This window comes from Pristiophorus japonicus, unplaced genomic scaffold, assembly GCF_044704955.1.
Source record: "Pristiophorus japonicus isolate sPriJap1 unplaced genomic scaffold, sPriJap1.hap1 HAP1_SCAFFOLD_826, whole genome shotgun sequence".
NCBI lineage: Eukaryota > Metazoa > Chordata > Chondrichthyes > Pristiophoridae > Pristiophorus > Pristiophorus japonicus.
In genome coordinates this window covers 79,477-102,180 of record NW_027254747.1, presented here as the reverse complement: position 1 = coordinate 102,180, position 22,704 = coordinate 79,477, and the positions used below count along the sequence as shown (strand labels likewise).

The 22,704-nt window shown below is 43.7% G+C and overlaps 1 pseudogene; it reads right to left on the bottom strand.

The window, feature by feature from the left end:
• The window catches only part of LOC139257401 (zinc finger protein 420-like), a 32,668-nt pseudogene extending 13,930 nt beyond the window's left edge, over nt 1–18,738 (bottom strand).
• Nucleotides 18,739–22,704: the final 3,966 nt, after the last annotated feature.

Here is a 22,704-nt window from a genome sequence, read left to right as displayed (position 1 = left end):
TTATTTTTATGTATTTATTTTTTTAATACATTTCCTGAGTGGAATCAAATTTAAATTGAAACCATGTTTGCAGTTGTGATGCTCTGTTGACACATCGAAGGTGAGAGAGATGCTGTGGGGCACACGCTAAGTCCAGTAGCTGAAAGTGATCAACAGACTGGGTTCTGTGTTTAGTGATTCCGGGCATGTTACCGATACCATCCCTGGATACCAAGATGAGGAGAGACACTGTGGAAGGAATGGCGAATTGGGACTTGTCCATGAGAGTAACCAAAGGTATGAGAACAGAAATAATATCGAGTTAGAAAGGAGAAAAGGCCAAAAATTGGAGCAGTCGGTAACAGGACAATTAGTCTCCTCTTATCTTGGTGACATCAAATACCGACACATTGTGTTATTTGAAATATCAAAATATTAAACTCCAGCACAGTTACAGGGATTGTTAACATCAGCTGAAACAATCCCCAACTGTCAAAATGAGCACGATGTAATTAACCAGCAGCAATAATAGAACACAGCCCCTGCAGTCACTTGTGAACTCGCCGAACCCGTAGGTTCTTGTTCGGGCCTAAGGCCCACCACACCGGGTGTTTGTAAAGTGGATAATGTGGAGTGTTTTCCCTTAGGGCCTGGGACTTGGGGCTCGGGGCCGGGGGCCACACTCGGTGCTTTTCTCCCAGAGTTTCTCTAACCCACTCCCTGGAGCTCGCTCACCTCCCGTGTTACTGCCTGGTGCCGCTGCCCCACCGCACATTCTCAGCTCACACTGCCCGGTGATTACTGCAGGTCTGGACCAACTCGCTGCGTAAAAATGTTTTTTCTTATGTCGCCTTTGGACACAATACTCCAGTTGAGGCCGAACCAGTATTTTATACAGGTTCATCATAATATCCACACTTTTGTACTCTATCTTCTTCTTAGGCAGTCCCTCGGAGTCGAGGATGACTTGCTTCCACATTAATGAGTTCTCAGGTGACTTATGAGTCCAATACAGTCTCCGTCACAGGTAGGGCAGATGGTGGTTGATGGGATGTTGATTGAAGGGACAGGTGGGTGGGGTGCTTGGATTGTCGTGCGCTCCTTCCGCTGTTTGCGCTTGGCTTCCCCGAGCTGCAGGCGAAGAGACTCAAGGTGTTGTCGCCTTCCCGGATCCTTCTCTTCCACTTTAAGTGGTCTTGGTCCAGGAATTCCCAGGTGTCTGTGGGATATTGCGCCTTTTCAAGGAGGCTTTGAGGGTGTCCTTGCAGTGTTTCCTCTGCCCACATGAGGCTTATTTGCCATGTCGGAGCTCCAAGTAGAGCACTTGTTTTTGGAGTCTCGTATCGAGCATGCAGATAATGTGACCCGTCCATCAGAGCTGATTAAGCATAGTCATAAGAAGATAAGACTATAAGAACATAAGAATTAGCAACAGGAGTAGGCCATCTATCTCCTCGAGCCTGCTCCGCCATTCAACAAGATCATGGCTGATCTGGCCATGGACTCAGCTCCACTTACCCGCCCACTCCCCATAACCCTTAATTCCCTTATTGGTTAAAAATCTATCTATCTATCTGTGATTTGAATACATTCAATGAGCTAGCCTCAACTGCTTCCTTGGGCAGAGAATTCCACAGATTCACAACCCTCTGGGAGAAGAAATTCCTTCTCAACTCGGTTTAAAATTGGCTCCCCTGTATTTTGAGGCTGTGCCCCCTAGTTCTAGTCTCCCCGACCAGTGGAAACAACCTCTCTGCCTTTATCTTGTCTATCCCTTTCATTATTTTAAATGTTTCTATAACATCACCCCTCATCCTTCTGAACTCCAACGAGTAAAGACCCAGTCTACTCAATCTATCATCATAAGGTAACCCCCTCATCTCTGGTATCAGCCTAGTGAATCGTCTCTGTACCCCCTCCAAAGCTAGTATATCCCTCCTTAAATATGGTGACCAAAACTGCACACAGTACTCCAGGTGCGACCTCACCAATACCCTGTACAGTTGCAGCAGGACTTTTATACTCCATCTCTCTCGCAATGAAGGCCAACATTCCATTCACCTTTCTGATTACCTGCTGCACCTGCAAACTAACTTTTTGGGATTCATGCACAAGGACCCCCAGGTCCCTCTGCACCTCAGCATGTTGTAATTTCTCCCCATTCAAATAATATTCCCTGTTACTGTTTTTATTTCAAGGTGGATGACCTCACATTTTCCGACATTGTATTCCATCTGTCAAACCTTAGCCCATTCGCTTAACCTATCTAAATCTCTTTGCAGCCTCTCTGCGTCCTCTACATAACCCGCTTTCCCACTAATCTTTGTGTCATCTGCAAATTTTGTTGCACTACACTCTGTCCCCTCTTCCAGGTCATTTATGTATATTGTAAACAGTTGTGGTCCCAGCACCGATCCCTATGGCACACCACTAACCACCGATTTCCAACCCGAAAAGGACCCATTTATCCCGACTCTCTGCTTTCTGTTAGCCAGCCAATTCTCTATCCATGCTGATACATTTCCTCTGACTCCGCGTACCTTTATCTTCTGCAGTAACCTTTTGTGTGGCACCTTATCGAATGCCTTTTGGAAATCTAAATACACCACATCCATTGGTACACCTCGATCCACCATGCTCGTTATATCCTCAAAGAATTCCAGTAATTTAATTAAACATGATTTCCCCTTCATGAATCCATGTTGCGTCTGCTTGATTGCACTATTCCTATCTAGATGTCCTGCTATTTCTTCCTTAATGATAGCTTCAAGCATTTTCCCCACTACAGATGTTAAACTAACCGGCCTATAGTTACCTGCCTTTTGTCTGCCCCCTTTTTTAAACAGAGGCGTTACATTAGCCTCTTTCCAATCCACTAGTACCTCCCCAGAGTCCAGAGAATTTTGGTAGATTATAACGAATGCATCTGCTATAACTTCCGCCATCTCTTTTAATACCCTGGGATGCATTTCATCAGGACCAGGGGACTTGTCTACCTTGAGTCCCATTAGCCTGTCCAGCACTACCCCCCTAATGACAGTGATTATCTCAAGGTCCTCCCTTCCCACATTCCCGTGACCAGCAATTTTTGGCATGGTTTTTGTGTCTTCCACTCTGAAGACTGAAGCAAAATAATTGTTTAAGGTCTCAGCCATTTCCACATTTCCCATTATTAAATCCCCCTTCTCATCTTCTAAGGGACCAACATTTACTTTAGTCACTCTTTTCCATTTTATATATCGGTAAAAGCTTTTACTATCTGTTTTTATGTTTTGTGCAAGTTTATTTTCGTAATCTATCTTTCTTTTCGTTATTGCTTTCTTAGTCATTCTTTGCTGTCGTTTAAAATTTTCCCAATCTTCTAGTTTCCCACTAACCTTGGCCACCTTATACGCATCGGTTTTTAATTTGATAATCTCCTTTATTTCCTTGGTTATCCATAGCTGGTTATCCCTTCTCTTACCGCCCTTTTTTCCACTGGAATATATTTTTGTTGAGCACTATGAAAGAGCTCCTTAAGAGTCCTCCACTGTTCCTCAATTGTGCCACCGTTTAGTCTGTGTTTCCAGTCTACTTTAGCCAACTCTGCCCTCATCCCACTGTAGTCCCCTTTGTTTAAGCATAGTATGCTCGTTTGAGACACTACTTCCTCACCCTCAATCTGCATTACAAATTCAACCATACTGTGATCACTCATTCCGAGAGGATCTTTTACTCGGAGATTGTTTATTATTCCTATCTCATTACACAGGACCAGATCTAAGATCGCGTGCTCCCTTGTTGGTTCTTTAACATATGGTTCTAAGAAACAATCCCATATGCATTCTATGAATTCCTCCTCAAGGCTACCCCATGCGATTTGATTTGTTACAATCGATATGTATGTTAAAATCCCCCATGATTACTGCAATTCCTTTTTCACATGCCTCCATTATTCCCTTGATTATTGTCCGCCCCACCATGAAGTTATTATTTGGGGCCTATAAACTACGCCCACCAGTGACTTTTTCCCCTTACTATCTCTAATCTCCACCCACAATGATTCAACATTTTGTTCATTAGAGCCAATATCATCTCTCACAACTGCCCTGATATCATCCTTTATTAACAGAGCTACCCTACCTCCTTTCCCTTTTTGTCTATCTTTCCGAATTGTCAGATACCCCTGTATGTTTAATTCCCAGTCTTGGCCACCCTGCAACCACGTTTCTGTAATGGCCACCAAATCATACCTATTTGTAATGATTTGTGCCGTCAACTCATTTAATTTATTTCAAATGCTGCGTGCGTTTAGGTAGAGTGTTTTAATACTAGTTTTTAAACCATGATTTTTAGTTTTGACCCCTCCTGCAGCCCCTTTATATTCATACATCATGTCCCTTCCTAACACCTTGTGGTTTACACTTACCCCAGTGCTTCTCTGCTCTGTTGCCTCCTGCCTTTGCATTCTTTCTTGGAGTCCTGTTCATCTGAGCTCTCACCCACTCTAACTAGCTCAGAGCCCTCTCCTGGGTTCCAAATACTCCTCGCATTGAGGCACCGAGCTTTCAGTCAATGCTTTGATGCTTGGGCTGTTGGCCTGAGCGAGAACACTGATGTTGGTGCACCTATCCTGCCAATAGATTTGCAGGATCTTGTGGAGGCAGCGTTGGTGATACTTCTCCAGTGCTTTGAGGTGCCTGCTGCACATTGTCCATGTCTCTGAAGCATATAGGAGGGCGGGTATCACTACTGCTCTGTAGACCATGACTTCTGTGCCGGGTTTGAGGTCCTTGTCTTCAAACACTTTCTTCCTCTGGCAACCGAAGGCTGCACTGGCACACTGAAGGCGGTGTTGGATTCATCATCGATATCTGCCCTTGTTGACAGTAGGCTCCCGAGGTTTGGGAAATGGTTCACGTTGTCCAAGGCCTCATTGTGGATTTTGATAATCGGGAGATAGTACTGTGTGGCGGGGGCAGGTTGGTAGAGGACTTTTGTCTTACGGATGTTTAGTGTAAGGCCAATGCTCCCCTACCCTTCCATGAAGGTATTGACGATGGTTTGGTGTTCGGCCTCTGACTGCGCAGACACAAGCGTCGTCTGTGTACTGTAATTCAATGACAAGAATCCTCCTCAATCACCTTTTCCCTGTGGTTGGAGCGCCTCCCAGAGTTGCAATGCAGATTCTGCCCACTAAGGGGAACAATGGATATGATCTTCACAGCGAGTCAAATACAAGAGAAATACAGGGAACAATACCAACCTCTGCACATGGCCTTCTTTGACCTCACAAAGGCTTTCGACACTGTCAACTGTGAGAAATTATGGAGGTTCCTTCTCAAGTTCGGCTGCCCTCCAGAGTTTGTCACCATCCTCAGCCTGCTCTATAATGACATGCAAGCTGTGATCCTGACCAACGAATCCACCACAGACCCAATCCACGTTCAGACCATGGTCAAGAAAGGCTGTGTCATCGCACCAACGCTCTTCTCGTTCTTCCTTACTGCAGTGCTGCATCACACCCTCAGTAAGCTCCCCACTGGAGTGGAGCTAGTCTGCAGAACAAACGGGAAACTGTTCAACCTCCATCACCTTCAGTCCAGATCCAAGGTCGTCCCATCCTCTGTCATTGTACTCTATACCTCTATTCTTGAAGCCGAAGATCCTGTAAGTTTCTTTAACTGCTTTCTCAACCTATGATTTGTGCACATATACCCCCAGGTCTCTCTGTTCAAGTACCCCTTTAAAATTGTACCTACCAAAATGTATCACTTTGAACGTTTCTATGTTAAATTTCATCTATCACGTGTCCGCCCATTTCACCAGCCTGTCTATGTCTTCCTGAAGTCTTTCACTATCCTCCTCACTGTTCACTATACTGCCAAGTTTTGAGTAATCTGCAAATTTGGATATTGTACCCTGCACACCCAAGTCTGTCATTTATATATCAAGAAAAGCAGTGGTACCTAGTACTGACCTCTGGGGAACACCACTGCATACCTTCTACAGTCTGAAAAACAATCTGTCCCCACTACTCTCTGTTTCCTGTCACTTAACCAATTCCGGATCCATGCTGCCACTGTCCCTTATATTCCATGGGCTTTAATTTTGCTGGTATTGGTAACAGGTCCAGGATCACAAAATATAAAACCCAGTCGGTTAATCACTTTCAGCTACTGGACTTAGCGTGTGCCCCAACAGCATCTCTCTCTCCTTCAATGTGTGAATAGAGCATCACACCTGCAAAGCTGGTTTACATTTATATCCACTCAGCAAATGTATTTAACAAAAGCCTGTAGGTCGATGAGATCCTGTTAAGATGCCAGTATGCTGCTCTTTTGCTCTGCATTTTGCCTGTAATGGAAACTAACTGAACATTTCTTTGTTGCAATGAAATGCGTGGCAAATGGAATATTGGCCTTTATTGCAAGGGGGATAAAACTCGGGAAGTCTTGCTACAACTGTACAGGGCATTGGTGAGGCCACACCTGGAGTACAGGTGGAACCTCCCTTATCCGGCATCCATGTGCCGGATGAGGGGTTTTGTCAGATGAGGGAAGGTCATTGGCCCGAGGGGTGGGAGGAGGTCGCTCAAGGTCGGGGGGGGTGGGGGGAGAGAGGAGGTTGCCCGAGTTCGGGCCCTGAGGTGTCAATAGGCAGAGACGGTCTGAGGTGTCAGTGGGACCAGAGGGCCCCGAGGTGTCAGTGGGACCAGAGGGCCCCGAGGTGTCGGCGGGATCCAGCGGGCCCCCAGGTGTCAGTGGGACCAGAGGGCCCCGAGGCGCGGTGGCATCCAGAGGGCCCCGAGGTGTCGGCGGGATCCAGCGGGCCCTGAGGTGTCAGTGGGCCCCAAGGTGTCGGCGGGACCATTGGGCCCCGAGGTGTCGGCGGGCCCTGAGGTGTTCTAGGTTGAGGGGCTTCTGCTACTGCTGATCACTTTCTTTCTAGTAAATGTGTTCGATTTTCTGTTTAGGTGAATGATTTAATTAAATCATAAAGGAAAGGCATCACCATTGTGTCTAAAAAGGGAATGGGAAACCTGGGGGGGTGGGGGGCGTGGGTGGTGGGGGGAAACGGGTCGTGTTCTGCGCATGCGTCACCCGGATAAGGGAGTCCTGACTGAGAGAGGTTCAACCTGTACTGTGTCCAGTTTTGGTCTCCTTATTTCAGGAAGGATATACTTGCACTGAAAGCAGTTCAGAGAAGGTTCACAAGGTTGATTCCTGAGATGAAGGGGTTTCCTTATGAAGATAGGTTAAGCAGGTTGGGCCTATTACCCATTGGAGTTTAGAAGACTGAGGGGTGATCTTATTGAAACGTATAAAATTCTGAGGGGGCTTGACAGGGTAGATGCAGAGAGGATGTTTCCCCTCATGGGGGAATATAGAACTAGGGGGCATAGTTTCAGAATAAGGGGTCGGCCATTTAGAACTGAGATATGGAGGAATTTTTTCTCAGAGGGTCGTGAATCTGGAATTCTCTGCCCCAGAGAACTGTGGAGGCTGGGTCATTGAATGTATTTAAGGTGGAAATAAGCAGATTTTTGAACGATAAGGGTGTCGAGGGTTATCAGAAGCGGGCAGGGAAGTGGAGTTGAGGCCATGATCTTATTGAATGGTGGAGCAGGCTCGAGGGGCCAAATGTCCTAACTCCTGCTCCTATTTCTTATGTTCTTATTTCTTTTAATCAGCCTCAGGCCCTTGTTCATGTCTGTTGTAATTGTATAGAAAGGGGATGTGTAAAGAGATGTTGTTTGTATGGAGATGTGAAACAAGGAAACGGTATGTGTATGTGGGATAGTGACACAGCCTTGTGGTCACAGTCAGAGCGATGCACAGATATCTTTGTGGTTATGGTCTGAGCAGGGTCAGTACACAAATGCTCAAGCTAAGAGGTGCCAGGGATCGGGAGCAACGGCAGTAAATAAAATCTAAATGTAAATTCCGATATAGTTTATCTTTATTTATTCTTATGTTAATAACTTTTGCTGAATGTGGCCCACGCCAAGTGCCAGGATATTGGATTATGCCCACCACAGAAAATGAGTTTGACACCCTTGAGGTAGATATTCACCAACCTAACAACTTCTTTACAAACTCAAGCTAGTTTGTAAGACGTGACCTTGTTTTGTGGAAGCCGCGTTCAGTGTCTCTAATGGGCCCCTTCCCTTTCCCCATGATCGAAAACAGCATCTCCTGGAATCCCTTCAAGCATCTTCCCGGTGATCGAGGTCATGTTGATGCACCTTTAGTTCCCTGGCTCGGATTTGTCCCAAATCTGGAAAATGGGAAGTACGTGAGCTCCCTTCCAATCTCAGTGCACAATCCCTGACTCTATTGAGCTGTTGAAGATATGGGCAAGGGGTTCACAGAGCACCCGTCCCATCTCTTTAAACACCCTTGGGTGAATATCATCTGGTCCTTACACACGTCAAGATTAACCTACACAGAGAGTTTGCCGTCAGTGAAGAAAGACAAGAAAGACCAAAGTGCCGTTTGCTCCTTTCAGTGTGGCCCTGAAGGACTGTGTCCAGGCTGAAGCTGTTCCCACCGTACAATCCTCCCTCCAGATTTTCCTTACTGAGCTCCAACCAGGTGATGCTAAACACTCAGGTGGGAAAGACAAAAATCTACAGCAATGTGTTGAAAGTAACGCAGATTTATTGACCTATATCCCAAATAGTAAAGTCCAGTCCAGTTACAGGAGTATTATCAGCAGAAACAAACCCCAACTGGAAGAATGAACACGATTCAATCCTGGATTTGAACAACAGCAGAATCCAACTCCTGCAATCACTTGTGAACTCGCTGGTGTGTCAACAGGCTGGATGAATGAAACTGCCTGCCCACACTCGGACCAGATGAACGGCCTCTCCCCAGTGTGAGTGCGCTGGTGTACAGTGAGGTCAGATAAAAGCCCACCTGAGAGCACCTGAATAGTCTGTAGTCAGTGTGAACACGTGGATGGCACGTCAGTTCCCTGGAACTTTTATCGCACTCCCACAATCCGGGCATTTAACTCGCTGGTGTATCAGCAGGATGTATAATCGAGTAAATCCCTTCCCACACTCTGAGCAGGTGAACAGTCTCTCCCCAGTGTGAACTCGCTGGTGTCTCGACAGGTCAGAGAATCGGTTGAAGCCTTGTCCACAGAGAGCACATGTACCGTTTCTCCCGCTGTGAACGGTGCTTTTTGATTCCATGTTCAAATGATATTCAGATCCTGATGTATTGAGTAACACCATCAGATCTCGATGTGATGTTTGATTTGAGCTTCCAGTCCACAAATTGTCCCCTTTCAATACCCTGTAAAATGAATTTCAAACAGGAAAAATGGAGTGAGAGAGAGAACCCACAAAAACATAAAGACAGTTTGTGAAATTGAGCTGAAAAAATCTGGTCATATGTGGGGCCTGCACTAGAAAAAAAGTGACCATGACAGCTGCCGGATTGTGGTAAAAACCCAACTGGTTCACGAATGTCCTTCAGGGAAGGGAACCCACCTCCCTCGACAGTCCCACATGGGAAATTGTTGGTCCTACTGGGCTCAGAAGAACTGTCCCCCGCCCCCCACCTGATGGAGATAGGGCATATTACACCACGCGGAGCACTCTGGGTATGGACATCCGCCATAATCATAGAATGGGACAGCACAGAAGGTGGACACTTGAGCCATCATGAGTGCATTCCAGATCACAACTCGCTGCGTAAAAGTTTCCTCATGTTGTCTCTAGTTCTTTTGCCAATCACCTTAAATCTGTGTCCCCTGGAGACCAATCATTCTGCCAATGGAAACAGTTGCTCCTTATTTACTCTGGCAAAACTGGAAGAACTGCATTTGGAGCGGAGAGCCAGTGACACATTGTGTAGCCAGGCGCAAACACTCCTCCTGCACGGTCCAGACATCACTTGTTTCCCACTTGGCATGAAGTGACCATATTAATTATAATTAATTTCATTTGATTTTAAATAGTTTTGTTAATATATTGAATCATGTTTCTCTAATTGCATCGCCCATCTGTTTCAAAGACTCATTTATTTCCTTCCTCTGAGCCCCTGAACCTCATCTGGCAGCATAATGTTGGCGAGTGGTGATTGACTGCCCTGGGAACCAACTGGGAGAAAGATCGGAGGGCCCAGGGAGCAGCGTGTTCTGCAATCAATCGTGGAGCTTGAGGGGTGTAACCTGAGTCGGACAGTCTGGTGAGTCAGTGTGAACCCATCAAACAATTTATGGCTTAAAAACTAACGCAAGATTTCTTTCGTCAACGAAACAGTTTAACATTTGTCACTATTTTGTTTCCCTGATGCGATGTTAAAGCTCCTTCCACAGGCAGTGGAGTTTCAGACACTTCAGTGCCAAGTGGACCAGGTGTTGAAAAGATCATTCATTTCCCTCTTTCCATGTCGCTGTGAGTTAAAGGTAGAGATTGATTTCCCCTCATTATGTATCTGTTTGAGGGCAGTGACTGGGGCTGAACCCCAACATCACGCAGCACCTTCAGGAGTGAAATGGAGAAAAATCAGAGCATGCATTGAATCTGGATTTCAAACAGAGAGGATGTGACGAGGAGAGAGTGTGTTGGACGGGGGACTTACAGCTTAGGGACAAGAGACGAAAGAATGTTTCAGAGAAACTAGAACTATGTGTTCAGAATTTCTACCCTGTACTTAATGATGACTTTTATAAATTATGGAGCAAGTTGCAGAGACTAGGCTTGTATTCCCTTGAATGTAGAAGATTAAAGGGTGATCTAATTGAGGTGTTTTAAGATGATTAAAAGAGATGATAAGGTAGATAAAGAAACTATTTTGGGGGAGTCCAAAACAAGAGGTCATAACCTTAAAATTAGAGCTAGGCCATTTGGTGGTGATGACAGGAAGCACTTCATCACACAAGCTGGAACATGTCCCCGAGAGTAACCGAAGGTATGAGAACTGAAATAATCTAGAGTTAGAAAGCAGGAAAGGCCCAAAAATGGAACAGTCTGTAATAGGATATCAGTTTCCTCTTATTTTGGAGATATCCAATGCTCGACAGTGTGTTTGAAAGAAAGCTGATTTACTTGACGTATCAAAATATTAAACTCCAGCCCAGTTATAGGGTTATTAACATCAGCAGAAACAAACTCCAACTGTCAGAATGAACATGGTTCAGTCCTGGATGTGATTAACAGCAGAATCGAACCCCTGCAGTCACACGTGAATTTGATGGTGTCTCTGCAGGTGTGATGAACAGGTCAATCTTTCCACACAGGAAGCAGGAGAACGGCCTCTCCCCGGTGTGAACTCCCTGGTGTGTCAGTAGGGTATATGACCGAGTCAATCTCTTCTCACACACTGAGCAGGGGAGCAGTCTTTCTCCGGTGAGTATATTGGTGTTTCAGCAGGTTGGATGAATCAGTGAATCCCTTCCCACATTCGGAGCAGATGAACGGCCTCTCCCCAGTGTGAACTCGCTGGTGTTTCAGCAGGTAGGATGAATTAGTGAATCCCTTCCCACAGTCAGAGCAGGTGAACAGCCTCTCCCCAGTGTGAACTCGCTGGTGTGTCAACAGGTGGGATGACAATGAGAATCCCTTCCCACACACGGAGCAGGTGAACGGTCTCTCCCCAGAATGCATTCGCTGGTGTGTAAGCAGGTTGCATGACTGAGTGAATCCTTCCCCACACACGGAGCAGTTGAATGGTCTCTCCCCAGTGTGAATTCGCTGGTGTGTCAGCAGGTTGGATGACTGAGCGAATCCCTTACCACACACGGAGCAGATGAACGGCCTCTCCCCAGTGTGAACTCGCTGGTGTGTCAGCAGGTGGGATGGGTAAGTGAATCCCTTCCCACACTCGGTGCAGGTGAACGGTCTCTCCCCAGACTGACTGTGTTGGTATGTCAGCAGATCCCTTGTGCTTTTAAAGTTCTTCTCACAGTCAGAACATTTAAAGGGTCTATCATCAATGTGAGCAAGTTGGTGTGAAGTGAGGATGGATAACTGTGTGAATCCCTCCCCACATACAGTGAAGGTGAACGGCCTCTCCCCAGTGTGAACTCGCTGGTGTGTCAGCAGGTGGATGGCAGTGTGAATCCCTTCCCACACTCGGAGCAGGTGAACGCCCTCTCCCCGGTGTAACTGCGTCGATGAGTTTCCAGCTCAGACAGGGAATTGAATCCTTTCCCACAGTCCCCACATTCCCACGGTTTCTCCATCGTTCGGGTGTCCTTGTGTCTCTCCAGGTTGGATGATCAGTTGAAGCCTCATCCACACACAGAACACGTGTACGGTTTCTCCCCGCTGTGAATGGTGCGATATTTTTTCAGGCTATGTAACTGGTTAAAGCTCTTTACACAGGCAGTTCACTAGAACACTCTCACTTGGGTGTGTGTGTCTGGTGCTTTTCCAGTCACACTGATGTTTGAAATCGTTCCCCACCGACAGAACAGACAAACATTTCTTCTTCAACATTCAAAGGCCGATGATATTCAGGTCCTGATGAATGGAGTAACTCTGTCAGATCTTGATGTGATGTGTGGTTTGAGTTTCCCGTCTGCAAATCCTCCCCTTCTAATGCCCTGTAAAAGGAGTTTAGAAAAACCATCACTGAATGCAGGATAGAAATTCAGAACAGACAATTCTAGTTTTCATAGAATCATATAAATTTACATCACAGAAGGAGGCCATTCAACCCAGTGTGTGTGTGTGCTGACTGACAAACAGCTGTACAATCTAATCCCACTTTCCAGCTAATCGTCCGTAGCCCTGTAGGTTATGGCACTTCAAGTGTATATCCAAGTATGTTTTAAATGCGATGAGGGTTTCTGCCTCTTCCACCCTTTCAGGCAGGGCTCCAGACTCCCTCCAACCTGTGTGAAATTATTCTCCTGAAATCCCCTCTAAACCTTCTACCAATTACTTTAAATCTATGCCTCCTGGTTATTGATCTCTCTGCTAAGGTGAATAGGTCCCTCCTATCCACTCGATCTAGGCCCCTCAATTTTATGCACCTCAGCCTCCTCTGTTCGAAAGAAAACAACCCCAGCCTAGCCAATCTTTCCTCATAGCTAAAAATTCACCAGTCCAGGCAACATCCTCATATCTCTTCTGTACCCTCTCGTTCCTGTAATGTGGTGACCAGAACTGCACGCAGTACTCTAGCTGTGGCCTAACTCGTGTTTTATACAGTTCAAGCACAACCTCCCTGCTCTTGTATTCTATGCCTTGGCAAGTATTCCGTATGCCTTCTTAAGCACCTTATTCTATCTGTCCTGCTACCTTCAAGGATTTGTGGACCTGCACACCAAGGTCCCTCTGTTCCTCTACACTTCAATGTCCGATCATTTATTGTGTATTCCCTTGCCTTGTTAGACCTCCCCATTACCTCACTGCATTATCTCACACTTCTTGAATTCCATTTGCCACTGTTCTGCCACCTGACCAGTTCATTGATATCTTCCTGCAGTCTGCAGCTTTCTTCTCATCAACTATAGTCAATTTTCATATAATTTGCAAACTTCTTAATCATATCTCCTACATTCAAGTCTAAATCATTGATTATATACCACAAAAAGCCCTGTGGAACCCCACTGGAAACAGCCTTCCAGTCACAAAAACACCCATCAACCATTACCCTTTGCTTCCTGCCTCAGCCAATTTTGGATCCAACTTGCCACTTTGCCTCGGATCCCATCGGCTTTTACTTTCGTGACCAGTCTACCATGTGGGACCTTATCAAAAGCCTTGCTAAAATCCTTATAGACTACATCAAACGCACCACCCTCATCAACCCTCCATGTTACCTCCTTAAAAACTTCAATCAAGTTAGTCAGACACGACCTTCCCTTAACAAATCCATGCTGACTGTCCCTGATTAACCATGTCTTTCTGACTGAAAATTTATCCTGTCCCTTAGGATTTTTTCCAATAATTGAAAGTCCAAATTGGGGAACTGAATTGTATTTTGCCATCCCATCGAGATTGGGGGCAAAGGGACAATAAATAATAATAAATTATTTTAAAAATCGGTGAGCAGACAGACCTGCAGTATGTTCACTATTCAAGCTGACCAAAATCAGGCCGTTTTGATTGGATTTGGAGACAAAACTGTAACAAACCCTCAGCGGAGACTCACATCCCATTGAGTAAACTCCAGAAGATATTTTTTCTGGTGATTTCTATTAATTTCGATTTAATGAATGCCGTAACCGACAGGTTCAATTCATGTTTATTTTCCAAATGTAGCTTGTAAGAGTGAAAAACTTTAATTAGGGAGAAAGTAAAACATTGTAATTAAAATAAATACTGAGAGTAAGGTTTAAAATGTGTTCATGGTAGAATAGCTGAATTAGGCAGAAACACTAAGGTCAGAGAAATTCTCTTAGGAGATAAGAACACCCTCAAGATTTATGTAGACAGCTCACAGAAATAATGAGAGGAGGCCACAATGTTCCAGCCACAGGAGATAACAGGGACAATGCCTCTTTTAAGCAGTGGGTAGCCATATGTCTGCCAAGGACATCAGTCTGAGAATTAGCCTGGGAAGACGTTCCCAGAAATGTAACACATAACCTGTAGGGGGCTATTCCCTAGCAACAGTCGTCAGAACTGAATGTACCAATGGAATCATTAGAAATTACTGTAACCAATAAAATTAATGTAACTGTAGCACCCAATGAAATTGCTGTAACCTGTATTAACCAATGGAACACTTCCCCGCGTAGTTCCACCATTTTGACTGTATCTAAACTGTATAAAAATGTAATTACACAGCTTGTTCTGTGAGATCGATGGTGAGAGCACTCAGTAACGGTACTGATGAGGCCAGATCTCCCTTGATTAATCAGGTTTTAATAAACAACTCTTTTCTCTATAAAAGACCTTTCATGCGAGTGTTATATTTTTAATACCCCCAACATTATGGCGCTGCAAGCAGGGTTACAACGGGCAGCCTACAGACAAACGTAGACGAATTCATCACGAGTGAGTATCTTCAACTACCACTCATAATCCGATGTGAGCCGTTCCGAGACGTGTCTGTTGCCCCGGGGTACTTGAATCTGTGAAAGGTCTGCTATGGTGCAAAAGACTTTGAGGAAGTGGGAAGTCACGATAGACACTATCAGAAAGCATCGATGTGGATATGGCCTCGAAGTTCAAGGGGAACCGGGTAGAGGAACCATTAGTATCTAGAATACAGATAAATCGATAAGGGTGTCGATGGGATTGCAGGCTCTAGGGGTAGGGGAAACTGACTGGAGGGACAGTCAGTATCTAGAATACAGTTTAATTGATAAGAAGTCGGTGGGACAGTTGATACAAGTGGGAAGACAGTCAGTATCTGAGAATACAGTGAAACCGATATAAGGGTAGATGTATCAAAAAATAAGTATGGCGTCGAAAGATATGCTGGACACTGCTCTCTTATGGGGGTTAGGATATTTTTCGGACGACCATAAAAAACCTGATAGTGACTATCTTAAGTGATGTATGGATCCAAGAATCGAGCCGGCCAAACAATTAATAAGCTTTGTTGAATGAAAAGAGACTTTTGTGAATGTCTGTCTTTGAATGAAAGTGCTTGTGTGATTTGTGACTGCGGAATATTTGAGGTGGGAATTAATGAATTTTTCATGTATCTGAAAGCCTGTTTGAAAGAATGGTGGAGCTGTATGTTTGTTTTAGCTCCTCCCACTTTTCAGACAGAGTGAAAGTTTTTTTTTAACCCTTTGTAATGTTGTCCTGTATGTGGGAAGTTTTAAGAAAGTGCGAACCTAGAATTGAATTACATTTTAAGTTAGAAGCGCAGGTGCGGATTTATTCGGATGATAAGTTACAGAGCTAGGAAATTCACAAAAGATAGGTTTGTTAAGCAAAAGGTCAAAGATGCGTGGTCCCGTTGGTTTTTAAAAAAATTTCGACACGCTCATTTACTTGTCAAAAGAAAACATAAATTCATTGATTACATTGGGTTGAAAGACAATAAATTTAGTCTAGGAATGAGATAAAGAACGGAGAAGGGAAATTGTAATGCCTTTAAAAAAAGCCTGCGGGCTGGGGAAGTACGCCCCCATTTTCCTTTGTGTAAAACCTTGACACGAAAGCTTCTAGCTCAGTAAAAAAAGTTCTAAATAAAAGATTGGCAGTACAATATTTGAATTGGGATCAAGATATTTCAGGTGATTCTCCTTGATAAACATTTTGGTTGTATTAGAAAATCTTGGGTTTGGAAGCCTTTTTAATAAAATTACACAATTACTGAGTCAGAAGCTGAAGCTTAAAAAGATGTAATTTATGAAATACTGTATCACAAAATTGAAGTTACAGAGCAAAAGATTAGAGTTTTGATGTTCAGCTTCTAAAACAGAAATTGGGCACACAATTATAAAACCAGTGCTTTGCATTCTGTGATCTGTGAATCACTATAAGCATAAATGAGCAGACCGATTAGCCTGTCCAGCACTATCTCCCTAGTGATAGTGATTGTCTCAAGGTCCTCCCTGGTCACGGGAATGTGGGAAGGGAGGACCTTGAGACAATCACTATCACTAGGGAGGTAGTGCTGGACAGGCTAATGGGACTCAAGGTAGACAAGTTCCCTGGTCCCGATGAAATGCATCCCAGGGTATTAAAAGAGATGGCGGAAGTTATAGCAGATGCATTCGTTATAATCTACCAAAATTCTCTGGACTCTGGGGAGGTACCAGCGGATTGGAAAGCAGCTAATGTAACGCCCTTGTTTAAAAAAGGGGGCAAACAAAAGGCAGGAAACTATCGGCCGGTTAGGTTAACATCGGTAGTGGGGAAAATGCTTGAAGCTATCATTAAAGAAAAAATAGCAGGACATCTAGATAGGAATAGTGCAATCAAGCAGACGCAACATGGATTCATGAAGGGGAAATCATGTTTAACTAATTTACTGGAATTCTTTGAGGATATAACGAGCATGGTGGATAGAGGTGTACCGATGGATGTGGTGTATTTAGATTTCCAAAAGGCATTCGATAAGGTGCCACACAAAAGGTTATTGCAGAAGATAAAGGTACACGGAGTCAGAGGAAATGTATTACCATGGATCGAGAATTGGCTGGCGAACAGAAAGCAGAGTCGGGATAAATGGGTCATTTTCAGGTTGGAAATCGGTGGTTAGTGGTGTGCCACATGGATCGATGCTGGGACCACAACTGTTTACAATATACATAGATGACTTGGAAGAGGGGACAGAGTGTAGTGTAACAAAATTTGCAGATGACACAAAGATTAGTGGGAAAGCGTGTTGTGTAGAGGACACAGAGAGGCTGCAAAGAGATTTAGATAGGTTAAGCGAATGGGCTAAGGTTTGGCAGATGGAATACAATTTCAGAAAATGTGAGGTAATCCACCTTGGAAAAAAAAACAGAAAAAGGGAATATTATTTGAATGGGGAGAAATTACAACATGCTGCAGTGCAGAGGGACCTGGGGGTCCTTGTGCATGAATCCCAAAAAGTTAGTTTGCAGGTGCAGCAGGTAATCAGGAAGGCGAATGGAATGTTGGCCTTCATTGCGAGAGAGATGGAGTACAAAAGCAGGGAGGTTCTGCTGCAACTGTACAGGGTATTGGAGAGGCCGCACCTGGAGTACTGCATGCAGTTTTGGTCACCTTACTTAAGAAAGGATATACTAGCCTTGGATGGGGTACAGAGACGATTCACTAGGCTGATTCCGGAGATGAGTGGGTTACCTTATGATGATAGATTGAGTAGACTGGGTCTTTACTCGTTGGAGTTCAGAAGGATGAGGGGTGATCTTATAGAAACATTTAAAATAATGAAAGGGATAGACAATAGAGGCAGAGAGGTTGTTTCCACTGGTCAGGGAGACTAGAACTAGGGGGCACAGCCTCAAAATAAGGGGGAGCCAATTTAAAACCGAGTTGAGAAGGAATTTCTTCTCCCAGAGGGTTGTGAATCTGTGGAATTCTCTGCCCAAGGAAGCAGTTGAGGCTAGCTCATTGAATGTATTCAAATCACAGATAGATTTTTAACCAATAAGGGAATTAAGGGTTATGGGGAGCGGGCGGGTAAGTGGAGCTGAGTCCATGGCCAGATCAGCCATGATCTTGTTGAATGGCGGAGCAGGCTCGAGGGGCTAGATGGCCTACTCCTGTTCCTAATTCTTATGTTCTTACGATTAAAAAAAACAGTATTACTATATTTGACATTTTGTAATCCAACAATAAATACAAATATTACAAAAGGGGAGCAGAGATTAGGATGGGGAACAGTGAAGAGTTCATTTTGTTGAAGGTTTCAAGTACCACGGATTAAGAGAAGGCACAACAAAATACTGAGATACATTCAAAATAAAATGTTAAAGCTGATCTCTTTTTTAGAAAGAAATAAAACTAAAATGTTTGGGAACAATCTAGAAATTCCTTCGGGGAACAGAGTAATTTTGATGGGCATGCTAATGTAGGAAGTACCCAACTACCCGATAAAACCAGAAGCTGCACAAGCTGTGAGACAGATAGTGGGGAAGTTACTGGAAAGCGATATACTCAGAGGTAGAGGGAATAACAAATGCCCCTGTCTGGCCCGTGCGAAAGCCGGACGGATCATATCAGTTAACTATTGATTATACTGCCCTCAATAAGGTGACTCCCTGTCAACATCCCATCGTGGCCAGCCCAGTCACAACATTTAATGGATTAAAACCAGAGCATAAGGACTTCACTGTATAGCCAATGGATTCTGGTCCATGCCCCTGGCAAAAGAGTCCCAAGATAAATTCACCTTCAAAGTCGGCGACCATCAGTACACCTGGACACGGGTCCTACAAGTGTTCCACAGTAGCCCGGCTATATTCCACCAGACTATGAGTTGAGCCAGAGAAAAGGTGGATTTAACCCTGTCTAGGAGTACAATACTACAATACGTTGATGATCTTACTAATAACATCCGAGGATGATAGGGAGCATACAGGAGCACGTATAGAGACCCTGGAAGTCCGGCAGGACACAGGATTCAAAGTAAATCCCAAAAAAGGCACAAATCGGACAAGCCGTGGTATAGTACCTGGGACACAAAATATCCCAAGGAGCTAGGACCATATCCAATGACAGGAAGGAGGCTATTAAGACTATGCCCCTGAGAATGTGTAAAAGGGTTGCGAAAGTGGTAGATGGCTAGAGAAGGTGGCAAAAGGATGGAGATAGGGAATCATGGGAAAATAGCTAAAGAAATGGTCAAGATGCAGACAACTGCAGAATCAACAGAAAAAAAAGGGGTTACCAAGAGTTGAAGTTGAGGTTAGACACGGGTCATGAGAAAGCCCAAGGCAGCACAAAGAAAGAAAGCAATCCTAGATAGGAAGGGAAAAGTAATAGCTTCTACTGATAAGGAGGAAGAGAAACTAATTGGGTTCTTTACTGATAAGGGAAGACAGTGTAGCAAAGCTATAACTAACCTACCTGACACCAGCCCTAATTGGGAGACTTTCTTGCCTGCCATTGGACGTACTCTGGGGGGGGAGGAGGCAGAAAGGAATTGGATAGACCAAGTGCTAGTCAAAAGTATTCTGTTTTGAAAATGTATATCTATTGTGCTTTTCGCGCTGAAAAGGACTTGTCCAGGGGAAGGTAAACAGGCTCTGATTCAGAGTGTCCCTTTGTCTTGACAAGTCCCGGCCGGAGAATCTTCAATAAAGGTCTTTTACAGAAAAGGCAAGAGGTGTTCGCGTGTCAGTGTATTCGCTGAAACAGATTGAGGGAAAAAGAATCCGTATTAACGTTTGGTGTCAGAAGTGGGATCTCAACGGACGGCTGCCGAAAGCTTGCGAATTAAGAGCCAGACTAGCCTTGGACGAGACGGGAGGAAAGTGGCCACTGGAGAGAGTACCCTTTAAAATACCACTTCAGTTTCCTTCAGTTCCAAAAGTCTGAGGAAAGTTTGGCCACTCGCTGGTTCTCAGGTAGCGTCTGAACGAGATCCAGGTCAATCTGGCGAATACCTGTTAACTTAGGAAATAAGTGTCCAAGTCAGGTACGACGTCGACTTTGTATATCACTTAGTCCGTCTAGGCGCTGATTGGACTTAAATCGCGCGGCGACACGAATAGGGAAATAGACAATCGCGCGGCGACGCGAACCGCGCGGCGACACGGAGGGATAGGGAAATAGACAATCACGCAGCGACGCAAACCGCGCGGCGACGCAGAGGGATAGGGAAATAGACAATCGCGCGGCGACGCAAATAGGAAAACCGCAGGGCGACGTGGAAGAAAAGGGAAATTGTGTAGAACTAAACCGCGGGGAGACGCGAGGAATTGTGTAGAACTAAATCGCGGGGCGACACGAGGAATTGTGTAAGGATAAAAGGAATTATGTAAGGATAAAATTGGGCAATCATGGATCCAAAAATAGAGCCGGCCAAAGAAAAAATTTAATTAATAAGCTTTGTTGAATGAAGAGAGACTTTTGTGAATGTCTGTTTTTGAATGAGAGTACTTCTGTGATTTTTTGACTGCGGAATGAATTTTCATGTTTTTTTAAAAAAGCCTGTTTGGAGGAGTGAAGCAGCTGTTTGATTATTTTAGCTCCACCCACTTCTCCAAACAGAGTGAACGTTTTTTCAACCCTTTGTAGTGTTGTCCTGTATGTGGGAAGTTTTAAGACATTTTAAGTTAGAAACGCAGGTGTGGATTTATTCGGATGATAAGTTACGGAGCTAGGAAATGCACAAAGGATAGGTTTGTTGAGTAAAAGATAAAAAATACATGGTCCCGGTGGTTGAAAAAAAAAAGAATTTATTTGACACGCACACTTACTTGTCGAAAGAAAACATGCAATGATTGATTACACTGGGTTGAAAGACATAAATTTAGTCTCGGAATGAGATAAAGAATGCCTTTTTAAAAAAGCTTCTAGCTCAAAAAAATGGTTTTAAATAAAGATTGAAATTACAAAGTTTGAATTGGGATTTTGAGATATTCAGAGAAGGCACAGCAAAATACTGAGGTGGATTCAAAAAAAAAAATTATTAAATTAAATCTGATCTCTTAAAGAAAAAAGGAGATATAAAACTAAAAGATTTGGAAACAATCTAGAAATACCTTCAGGAATCAGGTCAAACTCCTGGGCGAGTGGCGAGCTATCCGCAAAGGTGTAAAAGGGACTTTTGAAAAATGTTAAAAACAGCAAGCTTTAGCAGTTTAGAAAAGACATTTTAACGACTTTGAAACTGAAGCATTTTGAGATAACGAAAAGCAACCCTCAAAGCTTAATTGCTGGACTCCATTCAAGTTATGGAGAAAAGAAAAAGATAAAGACGCCACTTTGAAAGTAAACAAATTATTTTAAATTAATTTATGGAGTCACGAGCCCTCCGTGTAAAATACAAAACCTAATTTGAAGAAAGGAGATCTGAAAAAAAAGATGTAACGTAATAAATAAGTGCTGAAAAAATGTGTTTGTGATGGAAAAAGACATAACTTACTAAATACTAGTTGATGTTTGCTGCGAAAAAGATATTGGTTTAATTAGGAAAAGGAAAAAAAAATTGGAAGAGGTAAAAGACACTCTACAGTGATAATGATTTTAAATTATGAGAAAGTTTCACTCCAGTTTGAAAGATTTCCAAAATGGACATTGTTTATCAAGAAAAGTCCTGAACAGTCTAAACAAGCAGGAGGGTTTTGAAAATAATGAGGAGAAAAGATCTAAGCTATGCGAACTCAGCACAGAAAAAAAAACTGGGAATTAGAGAATCTTACTGAATTTTAAAATTCTTATAGAAAATGGAACTGGCACGGATGTTTAGATTTTGTGCCGAGAGAGAAATAAAACACAAGATTTGCCCAGTGAACGGGACCGTAAAATAAAACGAGATGTTAGAATGTACACAGCGTGTGTGAAAATTGGATTTCAGTAAACAAAATAGCTATTAAAATGGTGTGGTCTCGTTTTAAATCAATCAAAAAAAATCTTTGTCAATTAGAAGTTAAGAAAACCTTGGCGTTTACTCTAAAATGCCGTCTTCCCTGATGAGAAGACTTTTATTATGACGGCTTTACTAATGATTTCTGCTTTTTTTAAACGGATTCCTAATTTCTAAGCAAGTTTTGAAGGCACAAAGACTTAAAAAAAAGAATTTTTCGGATGATTACGTGAAGTCACGCAATGACATCAGGCTTTCTTACAAACCTGTAAAGGAGTTAACCCTTTCCATTGACAGCTGTTTTACACTGGACATTATTAATTTTGATTTCTTAATAGAATAAAAAAGACTCACCTAACAGAGGAAATGGTGCGATAGTCAGAATAAAAATTAAAACAGAACTAGCCGATGTAATAATACTCGCCTGATACAAATAAAAGAAAGATACTCAAACAAAACAAATTCAAGAGTTAAAAGCTAAGATAAATAAGCTGGAAGAGATTAAAAAAAACGGGGCCAGACGGATAATGCAGTGCGCAGCCATAGCACCATCACCTATGGCAATAGAGCCAATGTACCCCACGGTGGGTAAGTGTAGTCTACAAACCCAACCTAATTTTACCTCCAATTTCAGAGTGACCGCAACATGCATGGATAAAAGATGAGTAGACCAGAACCTAACACCTGGTGACGACCAGGCTATCTGTTTAAAATTTGCAGATAAAACACTCACCGAGATGGGACCACAGCGGCTACTTCGACTCTGGGGACGCAGGATACTGGGGACCTTGAGGCCCACGCAAGCACTGGATAATACAGATGGACTACGAGAGATATAGCACAC